Genomic DNA, 17674 nt, shown 5'->3' with positions numbered 1-17674 from the left:
GAGTGGCTCTAGGAACTGAGAGTGATCTCCAGCTGCAACCAGCAAAACTGTTCAGTCTTATAACCAAGAAACTGCACTTTGCCAACAACCTGAACGAGCTGGGGAGAGGAAGACCAGATAAGGTGCAGCCGTCCGACACCTTGATTTTGGCCTTGTGAGACCCTGAAGAGAGCCCAGCCATACTTTGCCTGGACTTCACACCTCCAGAAACTGTAAGTGGGTATTTATGGTGCCGGGTCTGTAGTGGTTTGTTACGGCAGAAGTAGAAAACTACTCAACTCATCATAACACATCTACATCACGTCCTCCCTGATAGGGTGCTCTGAAAAGGACACATCACATCTAAAATTTCCTTGCCAAAAATACAGTACCTCACCTAATCATGAGAAGATATCAGTCAAATCTGAATTGAGAGACAGTCTATAAAATAACTGACCAGAACTCTTCAAAGGGACGGAGGTCATAAAGATAGGAAAGACAGTGCCTGGAGCAGAAAAGGGACATTAGTGGTAAGCTGGTGAAACCCGAGTCTGTAGTTGAGTTAACAAGAACAAAAATTACAACAAAACACACCTCAAGTTACTTCTCTCTAAAATTGGGCTCGTCTATGTAATCTTGAGCAATTCACTTGCTAGAACTTGTTTTTCCAATTGTTAGGTAACACGAAAAGTATGTAATGTGTTTTAAGAGTCTGCTGAAATAGTAAGTTACGCTGCTTACTGTTTTTCTTTTAATTCCAATTTTTTTTCCCTTTAAGATAGCTTAATTTTGGAAGAGGTGGAGTATTTTAGAAGACTTGGTTGCTTCACAATTGTAAGCATTTTGATGCAATAGTATAAATTAATGAAAATAAATACTATTGATGGATGCAATCCAAAAATGAAAATTTGGACAATTTACTACATTGTGGGAACTTTTTGTGGTTGTTGCTTTGATGTTTGCATTAAAAAAAAAAAAATCCCATTCGAGGATGTGTTTTATTGATTTTTAGAGAGAGGGAAGGGAGAGAGAAAGATCAGTGTGAGAGAGAAACATGGATTGTTTGCCTTTGGTACGCACCCTGATCGCAGATGGAATCCGAAACCCAGGTATGTGCCCTGACTGGGAATAAAACCTGAAACTTTCTGGTGTACAGGATGATGCTTCAACCAACTGAACCACCCAGCCAGTGCAGATGTTTGCTTTTTACTTTTATTTAAAACTAGAGGCCCAGTGCACGAATTCGTGCATGGGTGGGGTCCGGCCAGCCTGCCCCAATCAGGGCCAATCAGTCCAGGCCAGCTGAGGGGAGGGGATGAGGGAAGTTGGCCGGCTCTGCCCCAGATCGGGGTTGGGGGGACCAATTGGGGGCAGGGTCGGTGGGGGAGAGGCTATGGGTGGTTGGCCGGCCAGCCCCATGCCCTGGTCAAACTCCTAGTCGAACTCTTGGTTGAGGGGACAATTTGCATATTAGGCTTTTATTATATAGGATTAAGGAGTTAGCGTGTGAAACTATAAATATACAAAATCAACAGCTTGAAAGAATAAACATTTCAGAAGTTTTCTGAACCGAAGTCAAGATAGAAGCAAAAACGAACTCAGTAACACACTATTTGAACAGATTGATTCAGACAAGACAAACTCCCTTCCATTAGGTAAAAAGGATAAAGGGCCTGCCTGGATTTACATGAGCTAAGACTCCTATATAATAAAAGCCTAATATGCAAACTGTCCCCTCAGGTGGTCATTTGACCAGGAGTTCAACTGCTTGCTATGACATGTGCTGATCACCAGGGGGCGGTGTGGAACATGACGGGCATCCGCAATGTGGCGCTGGCAGCGGGAGGCAGTGGAGGCACCGCTGGCCCTGATGGGCCCTGATGAGAGCGGGACCACAGCAGGATGGTTGAGCAGGTGAGCGGGCAGTGCCAGGCCACAGCGGGGTGCCAGGCAGGGCTGCGGGGCTGCAAGGCTGGGGCATGAGCTGGGGCTGCGAACCTGGGGGCACAAGCTGGGGCCCAATCATCGCAGGCCACCACGAGTGATCCCACCTGTACACGAATTCGTGCACCTGGCCTCTAGTGGTATCCTAAGTCTCTTTCACTATAATTTTTTTCTTAGTTTCATTTCAGAGAAATAGACACATACCATTGGGATTGAATAATAATATATCACATCATCAGTGATTATTGTATGAAATACTCTGACTTGCTACTCGTACATTTGGGTAACAATTCTTCTCTCCTTGTACCATAGAGAAACACAGCGCTTGCCATCCAGCTCAAGGCTGGCATAACGGCCTCCTTTGAGGTTAATGTTAACATCATTCTGGACAGAGCAACAGGAAGCATCTGTGTAGCTTACCACAAACCGAGATGGTCCATTCTTTCCCCATTTAAAGTAGAAATTCTGTTGGTATTAAATTACTTAATTGCTCTTGCTTTATACATTTAAACATTTAAATATATAAAACACCATTGTAGTAATCTCTGAGAAAACAGAAATGATTGATGACTATTTAAATACTTTAGTTCTTCCCAGTTGGTCAATATTGATTCTCCCTCCCCCCACCTCTATAACTGAAAGAACTTGTACTATGAAAGCTATTCCTGCACATCTTTTGTTCTATGTTCTAGAACCATCTACAATGACAGCAAAACTCAGGGAACAATGTTAGTCAATTAACAGCTGCCAAGTTACCTTGAAGAGCCGATGGTATAATTGATCATGTCCAACAAAATGGGGGGGATAATTAAATAGGAGAGGATGCTTTTTGAATAATTAAATAGCAGAAGATCCTTTTTGCTTAAGTACAAATAATGGTTCTTTATTGCTGTTATATCTGTTTGAACTTTTAGGCTTGGCTTTCAAAGTCCTCTTAATTGGTCCTTACCCTACTTCCTTAGTTCCTACCATTTCTCAACAAACAACCCCTGTTGTACTGTAGAGAAGGCATGCTTACTCCTGCTTTACCTTATGGTATATCCTCTACCCAGATAAATAAAAGTCCTCCCCATTTAGATTCAACAAATACTGACATAGTATCTCCTATGTGCCAAGACTATACTAGAGATTGTCATGCATTTTCTTGAATGTACACAAGCACTCTCACTGGTTTTTAGGAGCAAAAGAAACTCAGAGCTCTGAGAGCAACCCATAGTCATTTGCTTAACAAGTTGGGGCCTTGGTCTCCTCCAACCCACAGCAACCTTCCCTCTCTCTGCCCTTCTTTTCCCTTCTATGATCCCTTGCTTGTTCTTTGAGGGCTTCCTGATGTTATTTATCTTTGCAACTAGATCAGTGGTTCTCAACCTTCCTAATGCTGCGACCCTTTAATACAGTTCCTCATGTTGTGGTGATCCCCAACCATAAAATGATTTTCGTTGCTACTTCATAACTTTAATTTTGCTACTGTTATGAATCGTAATGTAAATATCTGATATGCAGGATGGTCTTAGGCGACCCCTGTGAAAGGGTCATTTGACCGCCAAAGGGGTCGCGACCCACAGGTTGAGAACCGCTGAACTAGATGGTAAGCTCCCTGTGCACAACTGTGTATTATATGTATATATTTTTACTTCCCTACCCCACAGAGCCTAACTCAATACTGTGCCCAGGGAGCACTCAAGAAATACTTCACTGAGAGAAGGCTAGCCACTTTGGGCCGAGTCTCCTATTTTCAACTTTGCAACATAATTCTGTCTTTGAATTAAGTTCTATATGGTCCGAACTTGTTGTGTGAAAAAATACTTTCTTTTAATCTTAAATACCTCACTTGAGATTCAAGTTATCTTTGACTTACAGGTCAATTTAATTCATGTTCAGCTGGTCTACTTCCTTAGTTGACTTTAATCACAACCCTGTTGATTTTATTTTTCCAAGCAGAGAAGTCCTATGTTTTCTTTCATTCTTTTGACCACACAATGGCTCCTTCGTGTCTCTGAGATCTGGCAAGCTAAATTGCATGGACAAGCTGCATTTTGATGAGATTACCTATCCAGTGTCACATGTTCTCATCAGCCAACAAATCTGCTACAGACATGTTTAGTTTGGCCAGCAGTTAAAAAAAAGAAAAGAAAAAAAGGAAACAATATTTTTAAGCCCAATGCTCTCAAGTTCCTCTCTCCCCCCATCATTTTTATGGTCATCAGCCAGGCCAGTTCAGACCTTTATCTTATGCCTACACTGGAAATCCAATGAGGACAGGGAATGTCTTACTGACTACTTAACCACCACAAGATGCTACAAATTTCAGCCTTATAACATATAGTGAAGTATTCACATTTTTTGTCCCAACCCACCAAAATAGACATATACACATACGGAACTGGGAAGAGCTGTTTCATGAAATAATGCTTTGACCACAACTTTGGATATTTTCTATTCTACATCATTCTATTCTTTTAAATTTTTTATTGATTGATTTGAGGGAAACACTGATTTGTTGTTCCACTTATTTATGCATTCAATGGTTGATTCTTGTATGCGCTCTGGCCAGGGATCAAACCTGCAACCTTGGCTGTTGGGACTATGCTCCAACCAACTGAACTACCTGGCCAGGGCCCTATTCTTTTTACTAGGTCATAAGCTGCTAAATTGATTTCTTAAGTTCCCTGTTTCAAACACACTATGCCACAGAGTTCAGGTAAGGTCTTTTGCTATTGTATCACCAAGTACCCTGGATAAGAAGACACCTGTAATCATTTTGTTAGAGCCAAGTGCTAGGGAAATGCCTAGCAGTCTGGCACACATGTCAGTGAATAAATGCTTGTGGTTTTGTTAGCTGAGCCTGTTCTTACTGTGAAAATATGTAGTTCGATTGTATTTTTAAAAGTTACGTTTTCATGTACTCAAGAGCACCAATAACTTTAATCAAAAAGAGAAATATCACATAAATCATGCAAGAAAATAGTAAATATGAAGGTAGATTTCTAATTAATTTGATATTTGTTCTTCAATACTTTAATAATTGATCCTATAGCAAGGCCCTTTTCAGTTTTCTAATTAAAGTCCTACTTTGATCAAAAGCATTCTTTGAATTCAGTGAAGACAGAAATAGAAATTGACAGTTATGGAGTGACTGTTATATATCAGATATTATACTACATATGGTCCTACAAATCATCTTATTCAAGCAATTGTATTAAGAACGGGGGCAATGAGGTTTGAGAAGGCTGGGGAACTTGCCCGTCTGTACAGCTAGTAAATAAATATTAGCTCTGAGATATACACGTGGTTTCCTGATTTACGCCCCACACTTTGTTTACTGCCTGACACTGCATTTTAAAACAATAAACTAGTACCTGTCCTATAATGTTAGTTGGAAGTATTACACATGTCAGTAATCTACTATTCCCTTTGTGGGACGACTCTTTTTGGAGATTTTTGATAACTCTTTATATGCCTGGTCAAAAAAAGCCTTCTTCAATACCTCATATTGAAATTTAAATGCATTTCCTTCTTTAGAATGGCCAATGAAGGAGGCCTTAACTGGTCCCAATATTCTCCTGTTGTGTGTTCTATATATACTCTTCCTGTACCTTCACTTTATAATTTTTAAGACTGTGATTGAATCTGAATCAGGATATCAAAAGCTCAGCTACACTTAAAATTCTTTGTTGCAGATTTTCAATTATCTGGATATTAAAAAATATCTGGGGGGAAAATCAGTAGCCTGTTTCTGTTTTAATGAAAATAGTTGTTATGCCATAATCATAGTCTTCTTTCACCTTTTTCTATGTTGAATTCAACTTGTGACTAATACTTAGTTCACTGTCTTGGTACTGTTTAAAAACAAAACAAAACAATACTCCCTGACCTTGAGCCATACTGCCTGTAAGGTATTCATTGGCAGTCAACCAAAGAGAGCAGCTGGAGATCCTGCCTTGTGCCTTACATGCACTATGCTGTTTAATCCTCACAACAACACAATGAGATCTGTACTATTATTATTCCTGTTTTTACAAATGAGGAAACTAAGAGGTTAAGTAGCTGGCCCAGGGTCATGGTACCAAGAAAAATGGTGGAGCCAAGTTTCTAAACCAGATGGCTTTGACTGGAGATTGAGCTCTTAACCACTGTGCCTCTCTTGCATAAGAGGAACACAGGGAAGCAATGCCCCCGGCCCTACAAAACAACGCAAGGTATTAAAGTAAGAATAAGGTCACTAGAATCAGGTTGGCATCAGAACACTTCAGGGACAAGATTTTGAGCAAGGCATCAAAGCAGGGTGGGATTTAATTGGCCCAGCTGAAAGCTGGGGCATCATGATAGACAAGAATGGCCAGGGCTTGTTGAGTGGGTAAGAAACAGCATCACGCCGAAACCGGTTTGGCTCAGAGGATAGAGCGTCGGCCTGCGGACTGAAGGGTCCCGGGTTCGATTCCGGTCGGGGGCATGTGCCTGGGTTGTGGGCACATCCCCAGTGGGAGATGTGCAGGAGGCAGCTGATCGATGTTTCTAACTCTCTGTCTCTCTCCCTTCCTCTCTGTAAAAAATCAATAAAATATATTTTAAAAAGAAAAAAAAAAGAAAAAAAAGAAACAGCATCAGCCTAATGGACAAGGGTGGGTAATTTTTAATAGATTCTTATCTACTTCAGTCTCCTCATTTCCTTCTGGTTTTTCTTAAGAATAAAACAGCCTGGCCAGTGTGGCTCAGTGGTTGAGCATCGACCTATGAACCAGGAGGTCACGGTTCAATTCCCAGTCAGGACAAAGGCCGAGGTTGTGGGCTCCATCCCCAGTAGGGGGGGTGCAGGAGGCAGCCAATTAATGATTCTTTCTCATCACTGATGTTTCTATCTCTCTTTCTCTTCCCTCTTCTCCGAAATCAATAAAAATATATTTTTTAAAAAGATTAAACAAAATGCAAATACCAACTGTAACATAATATAGCAACCAGATATGCATAAAATAGAAACACCAATGTATTCAATTAAGGTAAATAATACAATTTTTAGTTACTGACTGAGGTCTTTTTCTCCTTCCTGGTGTACTATAACTGGCCTCCCCATTTTATATCTGATAATTTTCCTTACCTGAATTTAAATCAAACTGTTTGAATTGTGTTAATAGTTATTCCTTATTTTGATTGAATGAGAAGATTTTCTTCTTTTCCCAACCTTACTATTGACTTCTGGAAGTCTGTAATGAATATATGGCAAATACGTTATAGTACAGGAAGCCCAAACTTATTAATGGGCTGTGTTCCAGTAAATTAGTTGTTTGGAAACTGGAATTTATTTTCCCATGGAAATAGTGGCTAAGTTCCCGGAGGACCTATAAAAGCTTGCTTCACCAGGAATGTGACAGAAATGAACGCTGTCACCTTTGTGTTGCACTCTGCCTATTATTCTGGGGCTCTATGGATTTCTCTTCTTACTACAATGTGTTAGCTAACCACCTCTTGGGACACAGATTTTTTCATTATAAATTATGGAAAAAGCTATCACTTATAATTCTACCCAGATCCAATCTTTAATACTGCTTCAGGGTGTTTCTTTCCACTAATCATTACTTAAAACATGACTTCAGGTGGAAAGTTGTTTTCCTTAGCCGACAATCAGGAGTCAGAAGAGTGGCCCAAGAATGCTCATAGCCTACCCAGTGGTTGGCAAACTGCGGCTCGCGAGCCACGTGCGGCTCTTTGGCACCCTGAGTGTGGTTCTTCCACAAAATACCACGTGCGGGCGCACATGTACAGTGCGATTGAAACTTCGTGGCCCATGTGCAGAAGTCGATATTTTGTGGAAGAGCCACACTCAAGGGGCCAAAGAGCCGCATGTGGCTCGCGAGCCGCAGTTTGCCAACCACTGGGTAGGCTATGACATCACCTTCTCTGCCTGCACCAGGAGGAGAAGGCAGTGAAATGGCACCAGGGACATGTCTTGCCCCTGCTGCTGCCCGTGACCATCTGGTACCTAGGGGTATCTTTTGGCCTATGTGGGGATTTAAAAATAAAAGACTTTCTTGGTTTCTAACTTGGCATCAGGTAATAGTCCCCAGGTTTTAGTGCCTGCCCCATGTTAGAACTTGGGGGATTACCCGATCATGTGTGTTTTGACTATAGTTGAATCCATATTACAGAAAATTCACACTTAAATAATCTGAAGCTACGATGTGGATATCTGCCAAATACGCTTGTCTCAGAAGCATTTCCTTGCAGGGCACAGTAACCACAATAAAACCAAAACCTTTGTTTTAGATAGAAACATTACCAGCAAATGTTTCCAAAGCAGAAATACTTAAAGTGAAAAAAAATTTGTCTATGGCCATCATAGCAGTGTGGTTTTTAAAAACTTTAGCTTCTACACACATTTCACTTCTAACTTTTTTACCTCGTTGGGAATTTTTTTACACTAGCGAGGGATTCTTTGCATGACTTTTGAGTCTGCCTTTAGAAATGTCAGAAAAAGCATTTGTATAACTAGCGAAGGTTTATATTTACAACCCTAGTCCTCCAAAAGACAAGCAAAACCCCCACTGAATTTGTACAGCCATGTCTGCTGTCAGTGTCTTTTTTAAACACTTGGTGATGTGTCAGTAAACATTTGCCATAAAGACAGTGCATTTCAATTGAAAAATACATTTTTTTTTTTTTTTGCATCCTCAAAACAATGGATAGACTTAGATATTAGACTTCATCAAGATGAAATAGGCCACTGGTTGGGACTAACGAACGAAGAGGGTTCCAGCTGCTGGGTGCTCAGTTTGTTCTTGGCAAAGAACACACGGCAGGAATTTAGCATTTCCAGGCACCTTGGAGAGCCTAGAGCGGGAGGAAGTTTTGAAATCTTACTGGAAAGCTTTAGAGCCAAGTAGGTCTACACTACTTGAAAGTGAAGACAGTTATCTCAACTGTGTTTAAAAGGAGAAAGAGAAAGGAGGAGGAAAGAAAGAAAAAATAATACTCTTGGGGGAATCAAATGAGAGCACATGCATAAAAGTGCCCAGTGAGGTTACCAAGATGCATTAGCTCCTCAATAACGTTAGCCAAATTTGAGTACTGGGAATTTTATTGGGCAAACAGGATTATTTAAGCTCAATTATGTCAGTAGTTTTGTTAGCACCTGCAGCTTCTAGGAATTATAGAGACATCGTACCTGCAATGAGTTCAATTACCAACTGAAATACACACTGACCAATCAAATTCACCAATCCTATATAATAAAGAGCTAATATGCTAATTAGACCGGTAGATGAACGGACCTTCTGACCAGTGTGGGGAGGAGGGGCCTGCAGCAGCTGGAGCTGCTAGGAGGGCTGAGCCCCTTGCACGAATTTCCTGCATCAGTCCTCTAGTATTGCAAATGAAGTGGGATTTCTTTCTCGGTTGGGTTATAATTCCTTAAGTCTTGGCTACTTAGCTCAGATGGTGGATAAACATTATGGACCACAACCATGTACAAGTCAAGCTTTATAAAGAGAAAGACATTGAAACGCTAAGATTATGTACGATATCCCTATCCCCGATACACATCATATAAACAAGTTTATTGGTCACTAGATAGATTGCATAAATGGGTGCAGCCAGCACAAACACATGTAAATTTCCTAAAAAAATTCAAAGCATTATCTATAAAGTCACGTCATGTTCAAGGAACAAGTTGTTCAAAACACGTTTTTCAAGACCCTTAGAGTTCTACGTTAGGAGAAGTAATTTCCTTGTTATGACAAATATGTTTGATCTCCAAATGCTTAAAAGATTTGTAAGTTGAACAGAACTTCACAACCCAAGTTTCCAAGATGATAAAACTCAGTTAATTTTAATTACTTTAGATTTTCCTACCAGAGAAAGAAAAAAAACCCCACAAAAGAACACCTCAACTATTCAGCTACACTGGCATTAGGGGGGAAAACTTAGATGATAAAGATGGGGGTCAACATGAAAATACCACGATACATGCATTACTTGAACTTACTTTAAAATTCTAAATTTGTGAGCTCAAAACATAAACATGTTGAAGTGGAGTCATCAGTTATTTCTTAATGCACTGTAATAAATTTAAAATGCAAGAGATTCAAGGCAGTCAGATTACAAATCAATTCCCATTAGGTTAGTCAACATGTGTCAGAAAAATAACTAAGTATAAGACTCCCCATGACCTGTAGAACAAACCAAATGATCCTCTGGTTATTTTCTAAGATTCTCCTCTTTCTCACAAACATAGGAAAGTATCTCTGCAATTCACTCTCCCCCGTCAGAGTTCTATGGGAAGTGTTGCAAGTGGGCATCACCTTCCTCTCTCACCACTGCGCTAGCTATACCTCGGCTCCCGGGAACTCGGATGCTATTCATCTAAGCTTTGCTAATTAAAAAAAAGATTGATGACATCCACCATCCACCGAAACACATTAAAAGTAATTTATACAGCCCGGCAGCACACTGGAAGTCCTGAGCAGACATTTCAACTCCAACAAAAAGACACCGCTCGCTTCTGTGACACAACAGAAAGTGGACAGCAACATGTGTCATGCACCCAAGATTTACGCCTTACCAAAAATAAATAAATAAATAAATAAATCTAAATAAATTAAACATTTTTTTTAAATGCCTAGCGATAATGAATTCTTCATAAGTCATTCTACTTAAAACCTAAAGCTGGTCATCAGAATCTATTTCCAGTTTTACAGTAACCTTTCTTCCTGGCAAGGCCATAACAGAATGAGGTTTCCAGGAACGTGGTCACTTACACCACAGCTGCACCTGACCGCTGGTGATCTCTGCCTTGGTGCGCACGTGGGGTTTGCACATCTGCATCCTGCCTTCCTGGACCGTCCGTCAGGTTCTACTTACGTGGCTTTGGGAAAAGGAGACAAAACACCCCTTTGCAATCAATCGCCTTTCGGCAATCCCAGTTTTGGAGGGAGCGATAGACAACACAACATTTTCCATATCACACAGAGAAACAACTCTCTCCATAAAAACATATAAATACACAGACTGACAAATAGAGACCAGGTGGCCTCGAAGTCCCTTGAAGTACCCATGTATCGACGGACCACCAGACACTGACCTCAGATCTGTAACGGAGGGGAAGAAAAAAAAAAAAAAACCATGATGAGCCTGAAAAAAATAAAATAAAAATAAAAAAATGTAACCTACCACCGTCACCGACACGGAAAACAGAACACAATCACCACCGGGAACCCGGGGTCCTGTCAAGATCTCTCTCCACCAGAAGATGCAGGCGCACTGCCCCCCGGGTGCCCAGGAGCGCGTCTCTCGAGCAGCAGCTCCCCCCGTCGCGGGCCCGCTCTGCCCCCGGGCGCCGGCGTGGACGGCCGGGGGGCGCCTTCCCCCCGAGATGAGAAGTCGGAATCGGTGCTCTCTCGGGCGCGGGTGCGCTCGTCCCCCCGGCCCCCCTTCCCCGGCCGCCAAGATGGTAGGAAAGTTGTCGTTTCGGGGGCCGGGAGCGCGGTCTGGTGCTATGTCCTCGCGGTGCCGATAGTGGTGCTGTAGGAGGCTGCCGCCTCTCGTAGCGCAGCCGGCAGCCCTGCCTCCTGGCTGGAGAGGACATTCAGGGATTTCCCCTTCATGATCGCCGGCCCCGGGAGCACTTTTCAGTTTCCAAAATAAAAATATGATCCTCGCCCCTCTCGCCTGACAGGGACAGGCTCGCGCCGGAGCCCAGGGGGGAGCGGCAGCAGCGCCGCCGAGCTTCCGCGTCCATCGCCAGCGCCTCGCACTCGCATCCGTCAGCCGGGCCGAGGAAACGGGGGGGAAGGAGGGGGGAAAAAAGCAGCTGAAAGGTAAGCAGAGGCGGCCCCAGGCCCGGCCCACATCCCCGGGCTCCCGTAGGGCGGCGGGCTGGGCCGCGCGGGCAGGGCGGGCGGCGAGCGCGCGTACGTGAGGCCGGGGCTTGGCCGGCCCGCGCCGGGCCCGGGACGGAGAATGAAAGGGTGAGGGGGGCCGGCGCCGGGGCGGCGGGGCAGGGGGCCGGGGGGTCTGGGGGGGTGCCCGCGGGCGGGGACGGCGGGGGGCGGACCGGGTCCCGCGGGGCCGGAGCGGAGCGAGCGGCGCGGCCTGCGGGCCGGGGTGGGGTGCGGGGCGGGGGTGCCGGCTAGGCCTCGGGCCGGCGGGCCCCGCGGCGACCGCGCCCTGCCCCGCACCCGGGCTCCCCGCGCCCCGGCGGGTCCCCGCGGCCTCCGGGCGGGACGGCGGCGCTGTGGGGCCGGGACCGGCGCCGGCCGGAGCCCCCCGTGGGCGGCTAGGCCCGGGCGGCCGGGACGGGGCGCTGGGGCCTAGGAGTGGGGAGCGGCGCCCCCCTCCCCCGGCCCCCCGCCGGCGCCCCCGCCCCCGCCCCCACCCGGGGAGCGCGCGGTGTGCTCGGCCCCCTCCTCCGCGCCCGCGGCCTGGCGGGGCGGGGCGGGCGGCCTGGCGGGCGTGGGGTGGGGTGGCGGGGCGGCGAGGAGTCAGGTGCAGCCGCGGCCCGGAAAGTTTCCTTTTAGGCCCGAATGGGGGGCGGCCCTCCTCGCGGGGAGCCCTGACGCTAGCGCTCGCGACCCCCGCGGGAGCGGGGAGAGCTCGCGGCGATTTGGAAACTCTGGGCCAGTTCCCGTCGGCGAAGGTACTGCGCCCCGCGCCCCACCCCGCGCCCCGCGCGCCCCGCCGGGCGGCCGCCTCCAGCCCAGCCCCGGGCGCCCGGCGCGTGAGGGCCTCGCCGCCCCGTTCGGAAAAGTTTCCCGAGGATTTTCCCGGCTCCGTCGTGAGCGCCGGGGCCGGGGCGCCGGGGCGGGAGGCGGTGAGTTCAGGTGGGCTTGCTGTGGGCGCGGGCGGGACCCCGGACACCCGGGCGGGTACTTGGCGATCTGGCAGCCCCCCCCCCCCGCACACACACCCCCTTGCACCCCGGATTCCTTCGGGTCTGCGGCCCCGCGGGAGGGCGTGGGCGGCGAGGACCCCGTCGAGGAGCGGGGCTGGGTTTCTGCCGCCGCCCCCGGAGGTGGGAGTTTCCCGTCCTGTGTGGTCACTGTCCGGGGAGCCGAACACGTGAACAGCCGGGGGGGGGGGGCTGGTTGTCAGCACGCGTGGGAGCAGGAGAAACGGGGAGGTAGGGGAGGTGGGCAGGGCACCTCTGCAACCCGGCGCGGGGATCCGCAGGGGTTTATTCGGAGAACTGTTTGCATTCAGGGGATCCCTCCTGTCTGACCCCAGCGATAGGAAAGTGGGGGTTTTAAGGGCATTTGCGATCGCTGCAGCTCGCAGGGGTCTGCGGGAGAGCCCTCGGGGAACGCAGCCTCGCCGATACCGGGCTTTCTCCTCTTTCTTTCCGTTTAAACGGGTTCAGTGTTAGCTGTATTTTGGTGCCCTGGGCTTTGAAAGGGTTTAGTTGTTGTTTGTTTGTTTGTCTTTTAGTTGAAAACTTACATTCCCAAATCTAGATGTCCTGGTTTTCTGGGATGGGATGCTTCCTGTGCTGCACTTAGCCGCCTTCTGGGGGTTCTTTGGTATGGAAGTTGGGATGCTAATGCCCCCTGCCCCCCTCGGCCCGCCTCCGGGATGGGCAGGTGGGGAGAGGTGCTTTTTCCTCTTTTCGTTTGTTCCTCCCTCCCCCCACCCCCCATCCCCACCTCCTGCCCTTTGTGGTGGACCCAGGGCAGGATGCTGGGTGGGTGGGTGCGCGTGTGCGTCCTGCCGGGTGTCGGGCTGGAGTTGGCTGGCAGGGGGGTGCCACCTTCTGACCACCCGCCCCCAGAGCACTGGTACCCGGGAGAAGGGGCCGCGCAGAGCAGGGGATGGATGGCCCAGGACCTGGGCAGGCGGACTTCTGTCAGGATGGAAGTGTGAGGCTCTCCTGTGAGTCCTACCGTGTCCTTTCCTTTTGTCTGCCTAGAATAAAACTACTTCTGTTTTTTCCACAGCGATACACATCCAGCCATTTAGCATTGTTCTTAAGAAAGGCGTGATATTCGAGATGATATGGATTGCGTACAAGACATGCAAATTACATTTAATGGTTGTTTAACTTTATTGATTAATTGAAATTGCTTATTGACTTGGACGTTTTTATGTACTTGTGTACCCAAAATGGTTACTTCTGTTGTAGTTTGGCCTTTTCAGAGCATATTGGTTGGAAGAAATCACTCAATGAGCCTCTTAGCACAACATTTTAAGGTTTTAAAAAAAAGCCCCTTTGCCTCATAATCCAATATTTGAAAGATATAGGTTTAACTTCACATTCCTAAGCTTTAAAAAACTATATGGACAAATCCCAAAAGTTTTGTACTTTTTCTACCCTGTTCCAAAATATGTTAATTTCTTAATTGCCTCAAGGACTACTTTATTCCTGAAGAAATGGTGGGGTTTATTTTCAAAAGCTACATTTTATTTGAAACGAATAAGAGACTTCAGGGCAAATACGGAATTAATTTTAAATTGCTAAGGTGAGATACTTTTTTACTCTTAAATATTTCCAAAAATAAATATTTATTTTGATTTATAAATCTGAAAGGATCAATTTTTCTTTCCTCTGGAAGATTGTAGAAGGAAATTTGAATACCACACCCCCAACTATTTTTCTCAGCAAATCATGTCACTGCTGTTCTTAGAGAAATGAAATTTTGATTTTGATGGATTTTAAAACTTGTAAGTCATTAAGTCATTAAAAAAAAAAAAGCTGATCCATTCATTCTTATCTGAGATGTTCCCCCAGGGTGAGCAGCTCTCACTATCCAGGTTGGGAACAATAGTTATGGATATTGAGAGGCCATTTATTTCTGGATACAATCAACAGTCCCTTGGTCTTGTAGCCCAGGCTCCCCTCCACACACACTTAGAAACTTGTAAGCAATAGGTAGATAGGTGAGAATGGGTTGGAAGCAGCAAATTGTCCCCAAAAGCAGATACTCCACTGCGTATACAATGGAGTCACATCCAAGCCCATTTAATTTATGCTAATGTAACTCTGTTTGTCCCAGAGCTCTGACTGTAATGCTGATTTTAGACAATACTTCTGGCTATTTTGAGACACGTGTAAAGATACTCTGCACTAAAACTTCAAATTAAAATCTACAGCCTCTCTTTTCCCTCCTTGCACTAAAGATGCCAGGCTACTAGGTTCTGATGGTTTTTAAGACAGCTCTTCAGTTCAAAAAATTTTTCTTCAGTTCATTTTTATGTGTAGCATGACATCCCACAGTCAGACAGAAATTTGGACTGGGCTTTGGGTTCTCATCGCAGCGCTTCCAGTGGTTGGGTTTGTTCATCTGTAAAATAGAAATACCTTTTTTTGAGGTAAGGATTAGATGAGATAGCCCATGTGCTTGGCTCTTAGCTGGTGCTCTTTAAATATTAATTCCTGAGCCCACCTTACCTTTCTGTTAGCGCCATCTAAAAACCGTTTCTCTTATTTGTTTGCTTTTTTTCTGGCTAAAAGTAATAAATTCTCATATTCATTCCACTCAGATTTACCCCAGGAGATAACCATTGTTAACATGTTGTGTTTTGTTTTGTGTGATTGTGTGTGCATACAACATAAACATAATCTTAGGATTTTCCATTTAACAGTGTTGTGTAGTTTTTTGTTGGTTAAAGCTTGGGCTCTGGAGTTAAACTGGCCTTGAATCCTACCTTTGTGATTTGGACAAATTACTTAATCTCATTCTCAGTTTTTTCATCTGTGAGAGAAGGTGATGATAATACCTTCTTCATAGGGTTGCTGTGATGATTAAATGAGGAATTGCACAGAAAGCCCTTCGAGTGGTGCCTGGTGCAGGACCTTTAGCTAGCGTTTTCCTCTAAAGAGTTTCAATACTTTCCATGTGATTTTTTTTTCAGTCTGAATGAGTTCTTGATTCAGTATATATACTAATAATACTAGTGCGTATTGAGTGCAAATAGAATGTTATCATTACCTTCATGGGGCAAATAAATATTTTTGTGCCAGGAGAAAATTAGCAGTATATTCATAGAAACTTTCCGCAGCTTGATGTTAGGTAGTCTGCTTTTGAATTCTGAGAGTTGCCAAAAAGGTGGGTTTACTTTTACTTCCAGCTCTTCCTCCAAAACTCTTGCAGTTATCTGCCTGCCCTCTGGGTGTGTGTGACCTCACCTTGGGAGGGTGGGGTGTTGAGGTGGTGGTAGGGGTTGTTGGAGCCCCCGCTGTTTCATTCATTTAACTGTAACAGTGGGCCCTGTAATACAAAGACACACTCTCTGCCCTTGAGGAGTTTTTAGTCTAGTGGAGAAGGAAAAACCGCTGACTTATACAACCGTGGATGATAAGGGATAGGTTCTCCCGGAGGCCTGGAGGCAGGAAAGCTATTTATTCTGGCTGCCCTGGGGCAACCCTTAAAGTAAGGACTTTCCAGGGGTGTTTCTGTGCTAAGCAAATGGGAAGTTTTAGGAAGGCACTTCTGAGGGTGGGACCTGAAGGTATGAATAAATGCCGGAGGACACGAAAGTATCCTGTGTTGCAAATTGTAGGAAGAGCAATAAATAGTGCAAGAGGGAGAAGTCAGCCTGGCCGGATCCTAAGGAGTGGATGTTTGAATTCCTTTTACAATTATAAGCAGACCTTGAAGCCTTTGGCTTAATAAGTTATTCGAGTTTTAGAGAATTTGAGTTGTACAAAGGGTGGAATAAATGAGGGCAAGACTGGAATTAGATCCAGCGCTGCTGAGAAGAGATTGAAGGTTTGAACTATGGCGGTGGCAATGGCGCCAGAGATGGAGAGAAGTGGCGAGGTTACCAAGGTAAAGTGGCTGCCTAGGTTGAACCGGATGTAGATTTGGGAATCATCCTTGTATAGATAACAGCTGGAGGGTAGAAGTAGAAAAATTTGGCTTAGTCAGTGGTTCATAGTCTTTTTTGAAAATCTGACGAACTTTACGGACTCCTGTCCAGAAAAATGCATTTATTCGCATTAACAGTTTGTACATTTGGTTTGAAATCTGGGATAATAACCTAACCTTGGTAGATGTAGAGTAGAAATGAAAATGAAAGCTTGTACAAGTGTCTTGACTCACACTTCTTGTGTGTTTGTGTGTGACTTTATCACTGCCATTTCATAGATGAGGGGACAGATTTATAAAATAAATTTCTCAAGGTAATACTGTTGTAGGTGGCAGGAATGGCACAGGGTGTTGACCTATGGGGTCAGACTGGACCTGGGTTCAGCAACCTTGGTACTCGAGTTCTTAGCAACAAAAAGCCAAGACATCACAGATGTAGAAAAAGTGATTCCTAGAAGAAATGGGCTTAGGAAACAAGTTATAGAGGTAAAGGAAGGGCCCTTGGAGCTTAAGGGTGGAGATTTTAGGGGAAGTCCCAGGAGGAGATCTCAATAGAATATTCTGCAGCTTTCCAGGTGTGTCCTTTCAGGGATGCGGTCTCCACGGCACCTGGGCAGGGGGTCAGTCAGTGCAGCTGGTCCTGATATCAGCTGTGGCTGGTTTTGTTGCTTTTCTGGGCCTGGAGCTGAAATACAACTGAGGCCTAGATGTTATCTTTAATAGGGAGGAAAGGTCAGGGGTCCAAACCGCATGACCAGCAATTTGCTAGGGGAGGAAAGGTCATCCTGAGGGCAAGGTCCCACCCTACAGTTTGTCCTTTGCGAGGCACCCAGGGCTGTCCACCCTGGTGACATGGCCATGGTCCTTGCTCTGCATCAGGTCTAACTGCCTACCACAGTACATCTTGTATTTTAACGGCTTTAATGAGCTGCTGACATGAAAACGATTAGAATATTTTG

General features: G+C 45.3%; 1 protein-coding gene and 1 long non-coding RNA gene across 4 annotated transcripts in view; one reads left to right on the top strand and one right to left on the bottom strand.

The window, feature by feature from the left end:
* Positions 1 to 10777, bottom strand: part of LOC118661175 — a 51306-nt gene extending 40529 nt beyond the window's left edge. For both annotated transcript variants that reach the window (XR_004969180.1, XR_004969179.1), the window contains exons 1-2: positions 10674 to 10777; positions 9902 to 9973 (exon numbers count right to left, since the gene is read on the bottom strand). This is a non-coding gene — a long non-coding RNA (uncharacterized LOC118661175). The remainder of the gene's footprint in view (positions 1 to 9901; positions 9974 to 10673) is intronic.
* A 694-nt stretch (positions 10778 to 11471) lies between these two features.
* Positions 11472 to 17674, top strand: part of INO80D (INO80 complex subunit D) — a 58005-nt gene continuing 51802 nt past the window's right edge. Inside the window, exon 1 of one of the 2 annotated variants that reach the window (XM_036318848.1) lies at positions 11472 to 11732. The gene's annotated coding sequence lies outside the window, so the exon portion shown is untranslated. Of the gene's footprint in view, positions 11733 to 12372; positions 12551 to 17674 lie in introns of those variants that run through there. The other variant, XM_036318849.1, reaches the window with a different exon arrangement.

Source organism: Myotis myotis, unplaced genomic scaffold, assembly GCF_014108235.1.
Source record: "Myotis myotis isolate mMyoMyo1 unplaced genomic scaffold, mMyoMyo1.p scaffold_m19_p_8, whole genome shotgun sequence".
NCBI classification, from domain to species: domain Eukaryota; kingdom Metazoa; phylum Chordata; class Mammalia; order Chiroptera; family Vespertilionidae; genus Myotis; species Myotis myotis.
Note: the sequence above shows the minus strand (reverse complement) of the source record. Positions and strands in the feature narration are given on the sequence as shown.